Below are 11,101 nucleotides of genomic sequence, written 5' to 3'. Positions count from 1 at the left end.
GGCTAGTGGAGTCCAGGAGAAAGCCTGGACTGGAGAAAGCCAGTTGATAGGAGATCCCTGTGCTTCTCTCTCCCTTTTGCTCTGTCTCTTAAGTTTCTCAAATAAAAAAAAAAATTAAATTTGCAACCCTAGAAACCAAAACCAGAAGGATATTAGAGAATTCTTCAAACTTGTAGTAAATAAGAATCATATTCCCAAATGGACAGTGAGTTATTGAAGAAACCACATGGGAAATTCAGAAATAAGATGATTAGAATCAAAGTACAACACAAATTAATGGACTAAATGCAAAGCAAGGCTTAGGAGGAAATAGCTGTAAAGATCTATATTTCATAAAAAAATATAAAATCAGTTATCTGCAATTCTACCTTAAGAAACCAAAAAACAAAATCAGAGAAAACTGGAGCCAAAAAAGGCAGAAGAAACAGAGAGTGGAGTGGAGTAGGGTGGAGAAAGGAATGTGTGTGCTCCCCACTTTGTGTAGGAAAGACACAGTGCTGTGATTCTGGCACATAGCAAGGGATGCTTCTCATACCAAGAGCCAACAGCCTCTGCACCGTGATATCAAGCTACCCTACCCAAATCTTATTTTTCAAATAAAGAAATCTTGAAAAACACAGATGTAAATAATCAAGCCCTCTTATTATCCTAGGCTTCTAAGGTAAACTTTTTAACATTTATTTATTAACATTTTTAACATTTATTTTAAAGGCAGAGTTACAGAAAGAGAAAACAAAGAGACCTTCCATCTGTTGGTTCACTTCCCCAATGGCCACCACTACAGGGATGGGCCAGGCTGAAGCCACAGACAAAAGCTTCATCCTTGTCTCCTACAGGGCTACAGAGACCCAAGGACTTGGGCCATCCTCTCCTACTTTCCCAGGTGCATTAGCTAGGAGATGGATCAGAATTGGGCTACCAGGAATCAGACCAGTGCCCATATGGTTTGCTACTGTCACTGGCAGCAGCTTAACCTGCTATGCCACAATGTCATAAAGATAAGCGTTTCTAACTCAGGCCACAATAAAGGAGGAGAAAATAGCTTACAGGAGATGACTAGAAATTTGAAAGGAGTCCATCAAATGGAAATTTAAAAAAGCTGCAGTTCAGAAGATGATTGAAAATGTTATTAGAGGTTGCCCTCATTGTGGCATAAAATGTTAAATAAACCTCCCCCTTCAGTGCTGGCATCACATATGGCCACTGATTCAAATCAAGTCCTGGCTGTTCCACTTCTGATCCAACTCTCTGGGGTGGTCTGGAAAAGCAGTAGAAGATGGCTGAAGCCCTTGGGCCTCTGCACCCATGTGGGAGACCCTGAAGAAGCTGCTGGCTGCTGGCTTCAGATTGGCCCAGCCCAGGCCATTATGGCCATTTGGAGAGTGAACCGTGGATGGAAAACCTCTACCCATGCCTCTCTGTAACACTGCTTTTCAAATAAATAAATAAATCTTTTTAAAAACAGAACAATGTTTTAACTAAGACATAAAAAACCCACCAATTTCACCAGTTCATTGAGTCCTATAATTACTTTTTTTCTCTTTTTTCTCTTTTGATCTCCATCAGCAGTTTCACAATTCTGTCTTTTTTTTTTTTTTGAGTTCTAGAAATTCATGGTTACTCCATTGATCTTCCATGAGAAACCCATATTTATAATTATTTTTAATGGTCTTATAAATATAAATCCTCCTGGAGAAGAACTAGAACTGTGGATGACAAAGACAAAATCATCACAATTAAAATTTTTAAACTAATTTAGCAATTTAGCAAAGGAGATGCCCACAGGATTTGAAAAAGCACAGCAGTATTTTACAAACCAGTTCATCATTTCAGGCAATGATAACACTGGAGCAATTTCAAAATTCTTCTAAAGTACCCAAAGGACCCCCCTCCCCTTTTTTAAGAACAGCAACTTGTAATATTTCACCATTGGACTTCTCAATGTTACATAACCCCTGGAAAACTTACATCAATAACATTTCTATATCAATGTAACAACTTAAAATTTATGATATTGCAACTAGATAATAGTTTTCATGTAAAGTGAGCCTAATTAGCCATCATCTCTGCAAGTTGAAAACTATATCCTTTGTTGATTTCCAGGGATCCACAAAGAAATCAAGGTCAAAGCAGTTAATTTAGAACTTTTATTTAAAAAAAATGTCAAGGATATCAAAATTGAAAAAAATACTTCATTAACATAGGATCTTTGATTATTATGAGGTAATAATCATTCACTTATATAAAGAGTCAAATTATGTTTAAATATATTTATTACATATTAAGTATATTTAATATTTGATTAGTAGAAATATACACTTAAAAGATATTAAAAATCAACTCTTAACATTCAGTTTTCTAAACCCAAAGATAGAAAATACATGAGATTATCTTGACAAAACACAAAATTTCTTTCCCTCATGTAATTAGTTACCAAAAGATAAAGAAAATCCTTTTGTACTGTACTTCTTCTAATGGGAAGTTCCCCCAGATAACTTAGAAGTTAAACCTAATGGAAAGGTACCCAAACTTAGACATTGAAAGAGTATGTGTGGAATCTGTAAGCATTCAACCTTATAAAAGAATGAGAACACTTAGAAACAAGTACACCTGAGGCAGGTGCTGTGGAACTGCAGGTAAACCACCGCCTGCAGTGCTGGCATCCCATATGGGGGCAGTTGAAGTCCTGACTGCTCTACTTCTGATCCAGCTCTCTGCTATGGCCTGGAAAAGCAGTAGATGGCCCAAGTACTTGGCCTCTCTGCACTAGTGTTGGAGACCCAAAAGATGATGTTCCTGGATCCTGGCTTCAGATTGGCATAACTCCAGCCATTGCAGCTTTTTGGGGAGTGAACCAGCAGATGTAAGACCTCTCTCTAACTCTCTCTCTGCCTCTCTGTAACTCAGCCTTTCAAATAAATACATAAATCTTTAACAAAAAAGACAATAATACATCTTAGAAACAAAAGCAGAAAAAAATCCATAGAACAGTTTAAATACATCTAGAAAAGTCAAGTATAGGGGCCAGTGTTGTGGCATGTTGTGTAAAGCCAGCCCCTGTGACACAGGCGTCCCACATGGGCACTTGTCCAGTCCTGAATATTCCATTTCAGATCCAGATCCCTGCTAATGCGCCAAGGAAAATAATGAAAAATTGCCAAGTCCTTGGGTCCCTGTGTGAGACCCAGAAGAAGCTCCTGGCTCCTGGCCATTGTGGCTCAGGTCTAGCCATTGTAGCCAGTAGACCAAAGATCTCTGTCTCTTCCTCTCTCTCTGTGAACTCTGGCTTACAAATGAAGAAATCTTTACAAAAAAATAGGTACTCTTAATATCCTAGTCTTCTAAGATAAACATTTCTCTTTAAGATTAATTAATTTCAAAGGTAGAGTTAGAGAGAGAGAACAGAGAGAAAGATCTTCCATCTGCTAGTTCATTAGCCAAATGGCCACTACAACCAGAACTGGGCCAGGAAGAAACCACTGCCAGGAGATCCATCCAGGTCTTCCACATGGGCGCAGGGTCCCAAGGACTTGGGCCATCCTCTCCTGTTTTCCCAGGTGCATTAGCTAGGAGGTGAATCAGAAGTGGGCCACGAGGAATCAAACCAGTGCCCATATGGGTTGCTGCCATCACAGGCAGCATCTTAACCTGCTGTGCCACAATGTCAGCTGTAAGGACAAGCATTTTTTTTTTTTTTTTGACAGGCAGAGTGGACAGTGAGAGAGACAGAGAGAAAGGTCTTCCTTTTCTCATTGGTTCACCTTCCAATGGCCACCGCAGCCTGAGCGCTGTGGCCGGTGCATCATGCTGATCGGAAGCCAGGAGCCAGGTGCTTCTCCTGGTCTCCCATGTGGGTGCAGGGCCCAAGCACTTGGGCCATCCTCCTCTGCACTCCCGGGCCATAGCAGAGAGCTGGCCTGAAAGAGGGGCAACCGGGACAGAATCCGGCGCCCCATCCGGGACTAGAACCCGGTGTGCCGGCACTGTAAGGTGGAGGATTAGCCTATTGAGCCATGGCGCTGGCCTGAGGCCAAGCATTTTTAATGAAAGGCCATAACTAAACAATAAAGGAGGAGACAATAGCTTATAAGAGATGGCTAGTTGTTGGAAAGGAGTCAATCAAATGGAAATTTTAAAAAATTGCAGTTTGTCGCTCCCCCTCTTCGTGGAGGAACGACACTAAACCCTGCCTAGGCTTCCTATCCGAGTCACGGCACCATTATGTCGCTCCCCGTCTTCGTGGAGGAACGACACAGGACCCTGCGCTGTTCTTTCGTCTGCTCGGCCCTCCCCAGGTTTGCTGCTGGTTCTTCCCGGGTTGGCTGCCATCCCTCCACCTCTGTGGAAGGGCGGTTCCCCCTGGCCACCTTCCCCACTTCCGCAGGGGAGCGGCACACCGCCGGCCGGCTCTCTCGGGGGCTGCACAGGTGTTCCTTCAGATAGATGTTCCCCTTAGATGTTCCTGGTGCATGTTGTCTCTCTCCTCCTTTATAGTCCTCTACCACCAATCCCAACTCTGCTACCCACACGCCGAGTACGCTGCTCTCCTCCAATCAGGAGTGGGTCCTACAGTTTATTGGTTGAACTGGAGGCAGCTGTGTAGAAGCTGCTACTCCCTTCTCAGCGCCATATTGTGGGAGAGCAGATGCATAGAATAAGTCTTAATTCCAGTAACTTAGTCTAGTCCGAGTTGCTCCCCACAGATCCCCCTTTCTTTTTATTTTTTGGCGTTGATACGCGCCTGTCTTCGGTGCCCCGCGGCACACACTCTGCTCTGCTTGCTAGAGTTGCCCACAGGTGCTTGCTTACAAGCCCTACCAATCAGGCAAACCGAATCCGGGTCCTCTTTTCGCCATGTTGTGAGGAGGTTTTTAGGCGCTGATGCGTGCCTGTGTTCGGTGCCCTGCAGCGCATGCTCTGCCCTGCTAGAACTGCCTGCAGGTGCTTACAAGCCCTAGCAATCAGGCAAACCGAATCCAAGCCCTCTCATTGCCGTCTTGTGGGGAGACTTATTGGTGTTGATAACGTGCCTGTCTTCGGTGACCTGCAGCTGCCCACAGGTGCTTATCGTCTTACTAATAAGGCAGACCGAATCCAAGCTCTCTCATTGCCGTGTTGTGGGGAGGCCTTATTTTTCTCTATTTCTCTATCTCCAGGCATTCCTATTTCTCCTATTTTACTTCTATCTGCCAGCATTCCTATTTCTCTCATTTTACTTCTAAACTTCTGTTTCTCTTATCTTCGCGGTTCCCGGTGCCCGCCCCGAGGCTGCTTCTCGGCACCTCGCTGCCCCGCGGCGGCTTCCCGGCTTTGCGCCGCTTCAGCCCACGCTTCTCTCATCTGCGCGACTTCCTGGCACCCGCCCTGCGGCGGGCTCCTGGCTCTGCGCGGCTCGGCTTCGCGCGCTCTGCAGTCTCCACGCCCTTCGCGCCCGCACCATGGCCTTCGCGCCAGCCCCGCGTTCCCTATCTATTCACACCCCGTGCTCTCTCTGCACGCAGCGGCTTCCGCGAATCACACAGCGTAGCTCACGTTTCCGCCACCGGCATTCAGTCCAAGTTCCCCAGACTAACCTGGCGAATTCCAACCTGGCGGCCCATGTCTCTGCCTCTGGTTCCAGATTTTTGCCTTTTGCTCCCCGGGCTGACTTGAAGAATTCCAAGATAGCTTACGTCTCCACCTCGGCCTGCACTCGCGGCTTCATCCTCCCTAACATTTTTCTCTACCCGGTATGTTTCCCTAATTTTTCTTCCAACAATATTCCTCCCTCATTTCTCCTGGCCTCTCCCCACAGTCCGTATCCAAGTCTAAGTTTCTTATAGATTTCACTTTCACTTTCAACCTGCAGTCCGTATCTAAGTTTCTTCTTGCTTTCACTTTAAATCCTAACTTCTTTCCCACAGTCCGTATCCGAGTCTATGCCTAGGCTTTCAATAGCTTCTTCCGGCACCTTTTCCGTCCGGCTTTCCCCTAGGCTCTTCTAGTCTCTCTCTCCAGTATTTTCCTGCTTCTTCCCTCCTAGGTTTCCTATCCGAGTCACGGCACCATTATGTCACTCCCCCTCTTCGTGGAGGAACGACACAGGACCCTGCGCTGTTCTTTTGTCTGCTCGGCCCTCCCCGGGTTTGCTGCTGGTTCTTCCTGGGTTGGCTACCAACCCTTCCACCTCCGTGGAAGGGCGGTTCCCCCTAGCCACTTTCCCCACTTCCGCAGGGGAGCGGCACACCGCCGGCCGGCTCTCTCGGGGGCTGCACAGGTGTTCCTTCAGATAGATGTTCCCCTTAGATGTTCCTGGTGCATGTTGTCTCTCTCCTCCTTTATAGTCCTCTACCACCAATCCCAACTCTGCTACCCACACGCCGAGTACGCTGCTCTCCTCCAATCAGGAGTAGGTCCTACAGTTTATTGGTTGAACTGGAGGCAGCTGTGTAGAAGCTGCTACTCCCTTCTCAGCGCCATATTGTGGGAGAGCAGATGCATAGAATAAGTCTTAATTCCAGTAACTTAGTCTAGTCCGAGTTGCTCCCCACACAGTTGAGGAGAGGGTTGAAATGTTATTAGAGGGGCCAGGCACTGTAGCGTAGTAGGCTAATCCTAGAAAAGCAGTTGGTGGCTCACTTGGTTAACCCTCCACCTTCAGTGCTGGCAACCCATATGGGTGCTGGATTATAGTCCCAGTTGCTCCTCTTCCAGTCCAGCTCTCTTCTGTGGCTCAGGAAGGCAGTGGAGGATGGCCCAAGTGCATGGACCCCTGCACCCATATGGGAGACCTGGGAGACAGGGAGGAAGCACCTGGCTCCTGGCTTCGGATCCATACTGCAATGGCTGTAGCAGCCATTTAGGGGTGAAGCAATGGAAGGAAGACCTTTCTGTCTCTCTCACTGTCTAACTCTATCTGTCAAATAAATAAATAAAAAAAAAGAAGTTGCAGTTGATTAGATGGTTGAAAATGTTATTTAGAGAGCATTGTAGGCTAATCCTAGGAAAGCAGTGCAAGGTGTGCTTGAGCATGGGGGATATGCAAGAAGCTCCTGGCTCCTGTTTTGGATTGGCTCAGCTCCAGCCATTGTGGGTATTTGAAGAGTGAACTAGTAGATGGAAGATATTTCACTCTATCTCTCCCTCTCTTTATCTCTCTCAAAATTTTTAAAAGTTATTAGACTGGGGCAGGTACTGTGGCATAGAAGGTTAAACCTCCACCGCAGTGCCAGCCTCTTATATGGGTACCAGCTCAGTTGAATCCCAGCTGCTCAACTTCTAATCCAGCTCTTTACTAGTGCACCTGGGCAAAGCAGAGAAATGTGGTACTTGAGCCCCTGAACCTGTATGGGAGACCCAGAAGAAGCTCCTGGCTCCTGCCTGACCCAACCCCGTCATTTGGGTAGAGTCATTGGATGGAAAATCTTTCTTTCCCTCTTTCTCTCTTTGTATCTCTGCCTTTCAAATAAATAAATGTGTTGTAGAAAGTTATTAGACTTTAAAATCAAATATGAAAACCTCTTGCAAAAAATTATCATTAATATTTATATTTTTGTAAAAAAATTACTAACTTAATGTGGGGTATAAATCCTAGTTTTATTTATTTGAAAGAATTCCAAAAAAATAAAGACAATGAGAAAGTGATCATCTGGATCACTTCCCAAGTGACTGCAGCAGCTAGAGCTGGGACAGACTGAAGAAGCCAGAAGCCAGGGAAGTCCATGTGGTTCTCCCACATGTGTGGCAGGGGTCCCAGCACTTGGGCCATCTTCTGCTATCCCAGGCACATTCACAGGGTGCTGGATTAGAAGTGGAGCAGTCTGGACTCATGTACTCTTATGGGATGCAGGTATGATAGACTGCACTTAACCTATGATGCTGGCTGTACCTTGAACATTTTTAATGTCAGGGCTGGAACTGTGATGTTGTGGGTAAGGCCACCACCTATGATGCTGGCATCCATATGGTCCCATGTCATGGCTGCTCTGCTTCAGATCAAATTCCCTGCTAATGGCCTGGGAAGAGCAGAGGAAAATGGCACAAGTGTTTAGATCCTTGCCACAGATGTAGGAGACCTGAATGGAGCTCCAGGCTCCTGCCTTCAGTCTGGCCCAGTGCTTGCTTGCTGCAGACGTCTGGCATTGAACCAGTAGGTTGAAGATTTCTGTCCCACTCTCTAACTCAGCCTTTCAAATACATAAATAAAACTTTAAAGAATTCTAAATTTTGGTATGTTGATTTAGAATTATTTTTATTGGGGCCAGCACTGTGGCATAGTAGGTTAAACCTCCACCTGCAGTGCTGGCATTTCATAAGAGCACTGGTTCAAAATGCCCTAGAAAAGCAGTGGAGGATGGCACAAATCCTTTGGCCTCTGCACCCATGTAGGAGACTTGGATGAGGGTCCTGACTCTTGGTTTCAGATCAGCAAGATCCAGCCATTGGGGAGTGAACCTGTGGATGGAGGACCTCTCTCTCTCTCTCTCTCTCTGTGTTATTCTGCTTTGCAAATACTTAAATAAATCTTAAAACAATATTTCTTATCCTTGATAACTTTTTTTTTTACTTTGAACTTTTATTTGGCAAAGCAACACTGCATAAACTGTGCAGTAACAAATGACAATTTACACAGAATGTTAAATTCATATACATTATTAGCAGCAAATTAGAAATAAATAAATGAAAAACCACTAAGCTACAAATCCCCTATCACTTTTAGAGAGAAAGAATGAACTGTCAGTTATGTTCAATCTGAACAGCAGTGTCTACAGGATATCACCTGCCATCTTAAGTTTCAGTACTTACAGATGCCTACTTGGAAGGTAACAAAGCAGTTGACTGTATCTACAACACGCTATTCTGTGACACCACCTCAAAAGCTTTAAAAAGAAAGCTTATTTATATTTTCTTAGTAGCATCTAACAGATATCCAAATACCAAGAATTTTAACTTGTGAATGGTGGTGTTATCTGATACACAGAAGAAATTTGGTATATTAACATCAGAACAAAATTAAGTGTCCATGAAAAGGAAAGCCACTCCTCAAAATCAGTCATAAACCAAAATTTTCCATTTTGCAGAAGCCCTATTTTCCTGTTTTAAAGTAAACTGTGGGCATGTGAAAGAAATAACACACACATTCCTATTCTGCAGCCTTCCTCTGCCAGTCAGGCTCTCTGCCTCTTTGAGGAATAAGAAACCCCTACCAAACCACACATTTTCATGTTGAAAATAACAGTGTGAAGTCCAAGTGAGCTGTGATGCTGTTGGTTTCCAAAAAGCTTTAAGGCCTGAGCTGAACAATCCACTGACATATCATGGGCTGGTCAAGCTGATGCTCTTAGAGTTCATCCCCTGCACATGTGGAAGAAAAGAGCAGAAAATAAAATCACTCCCACCTAGACCATTGTTTTTATCTGTTAAAGGCACAGATACCACCCCTACCAAAGGCTTCATTTTGACTCTACCATCTTGTAGGTAACTTATTGTTTAGTGATAACTTAGCAAGTAATTTTGAACAGCTGTGTATAACAACTTATAAAAACATTTACCAAAAGGCCCAATCCCTTCTATATATTTTAAGCCAAGAGTACATGTATTTAGAAAAATCTATCTTTTACATTTAGCAATTCATTTTTTATTTTTTCATGAGCATTTATCATTTATTGGAGCAAAAAAAAAAGTCATGCTACTGCAGAGTAGCCCTTGGTCTCTCTAGCTGCTACACTGCTTTATCTCTCTGCAGCCACTGTAAGTCAGAGATGCTCTTATCCCTGGGCAGGAAAACCTGAGGTTTATTACCTCATGTCAAATTGCATAGGGTCCCCAAATCAGTAATCCATCCCATGATCACCTTGATGAGAGGATCTGGGTTGCACACGGCACAAGCATCATGAGCCATCAGGGGTGGGATTCCCTTTGTACCTAGTCATCCTCCTCACCTTGCACAGCTTGTAGTTCAGTTTGTATACCACCTCCTGCTCATGTCTGCCACCACATGCCTTCTGCTGTGATGTAGTGATCAGCAAAATGGCTCCTTGGTGTCAAGGATGAGGCAGAAATGCTCACCTGTCTTCTCGATGCCAATGTTTGCTCCATCTCACATGCATCTATGAATGCAGCAAGGTATGCAACATCAGTTTGAACCTGGTTGCTGATTCTGATCAAGCACTGCATACAGTTCTTTACCTCCTCTCCAGTCACTGCATACTTGAGTCCATTTCTCAGGCAGATGAGGAGAGGGAGACACCCTTAGGTTGCAAGGACATGATGATGCACAAGGTGCCACAGCAAAGTGCAGAGAAAGCAAAGACCACCAATTCATTTTGAGCATTTATACTTAGATTGCCTGAAAAACTAAAATATTAGATAAGTATGGTTATTCTTAGGTTATGATCTTGCCAAAGAACAACTTTAAAATTGAACTTCATAGAAAGCAATGAACATTGCATCACTTTCATATATTGTTTGTGCTTAGCTGAAAAATTATATTTTGATTTTAACACAATAAGCACAACAAACTTTTAAACATACTACATGTACATGTATATAAGGCATAGCATATGTTATGAGACAGAAAAATATAGAAATCTCTGCAACAGTTTTTAAATCTTTTAACTCCATTACCTGACAAATAATCAGGCCCTTATGGCTCACCATGTGGGTTGCCAATTCAACAGAGATGAATGTTGGCAAGAGGAAAGAGCTTATTTCTAGAAGCTGGCATCTTGGGGGAAAAATATTTATCCTTTTTTTTAAAGATTTTATTCATTTGGGGCCCAGCGCTGGCATCCCATATGGGCACCGGGTTCTAGTCCCGGTTGCTCCGCCTCCAGTCCAACTCTCTGCTGTGGCCCAGGAGGGCAGTGGAGGATGGCCTAAGTGCTTGGGCCCTGCACCCGCATGGGAGACCAGGAGGAGGCACCTGGCTCCTGGCTTCAGATCAGCACAGTGCCAGCTGCAGCAGCCATTTGAGGGGTGAACCAATGGAAGGAAGACCTTTCTCTCTGTCTCTCTCTATCTATAACTCTACCTGTCAAATAAATAACTAAATAATATTTTATTCATTCACTTGAGAAACAGAGCCATGGAGAGAGGGAGAGCCAGAGAAAGGTCTTCTACC

At 44.2% G+C, this 11,101-nt stretch overlaps 1 long non-coding RNA gene across 3 annotated transcripts in view; it reads right to left on the bottom strand.

The window, feature by feature from the left end:
• Positions 1 to 2,421: 2,421 nt before the first annotated feature.
• Positions 2,422 to 11,101, bottom strand: part of LOC127489017 (uncharacterized) — a 28,011-nt gene continuing 19,331 nt past the window's right edge. For 2 of the 3 annotated variants that reach the window (XR_011378142.1, XR_011378144.1), the window contains one exon: positions 2,422 to 10,335. This is a non-coding gene — a long non-coding RNA (uncharacterized lncRNA). The remainder of the gene's footprint in view (positions 10,336 to 11,101) is intronic. The other variant, XR_011378143.1, reaches the window with a different exon arrangement.

This window comes from Oryctolagus cuniculus, chromosome 8 (genome assembly GCF_964237555.1).
Source record: "Oryctolagus cuniculus chromosome 8, mOryCun1.1, whole genome shotgun sequence".
Taxonomy (NCBI): Eukaryota; Metazoa; Chordata; class Mammalia; order Lagomorpha; family Leporidae; genus Oryctolagus; species Oryctolagus cuniculus.
The sequence above is the reverse complement of the archived record's forward strand: the minus strand, read 5'-3'. Positions and strand labels throughout refer to the sequence as shown.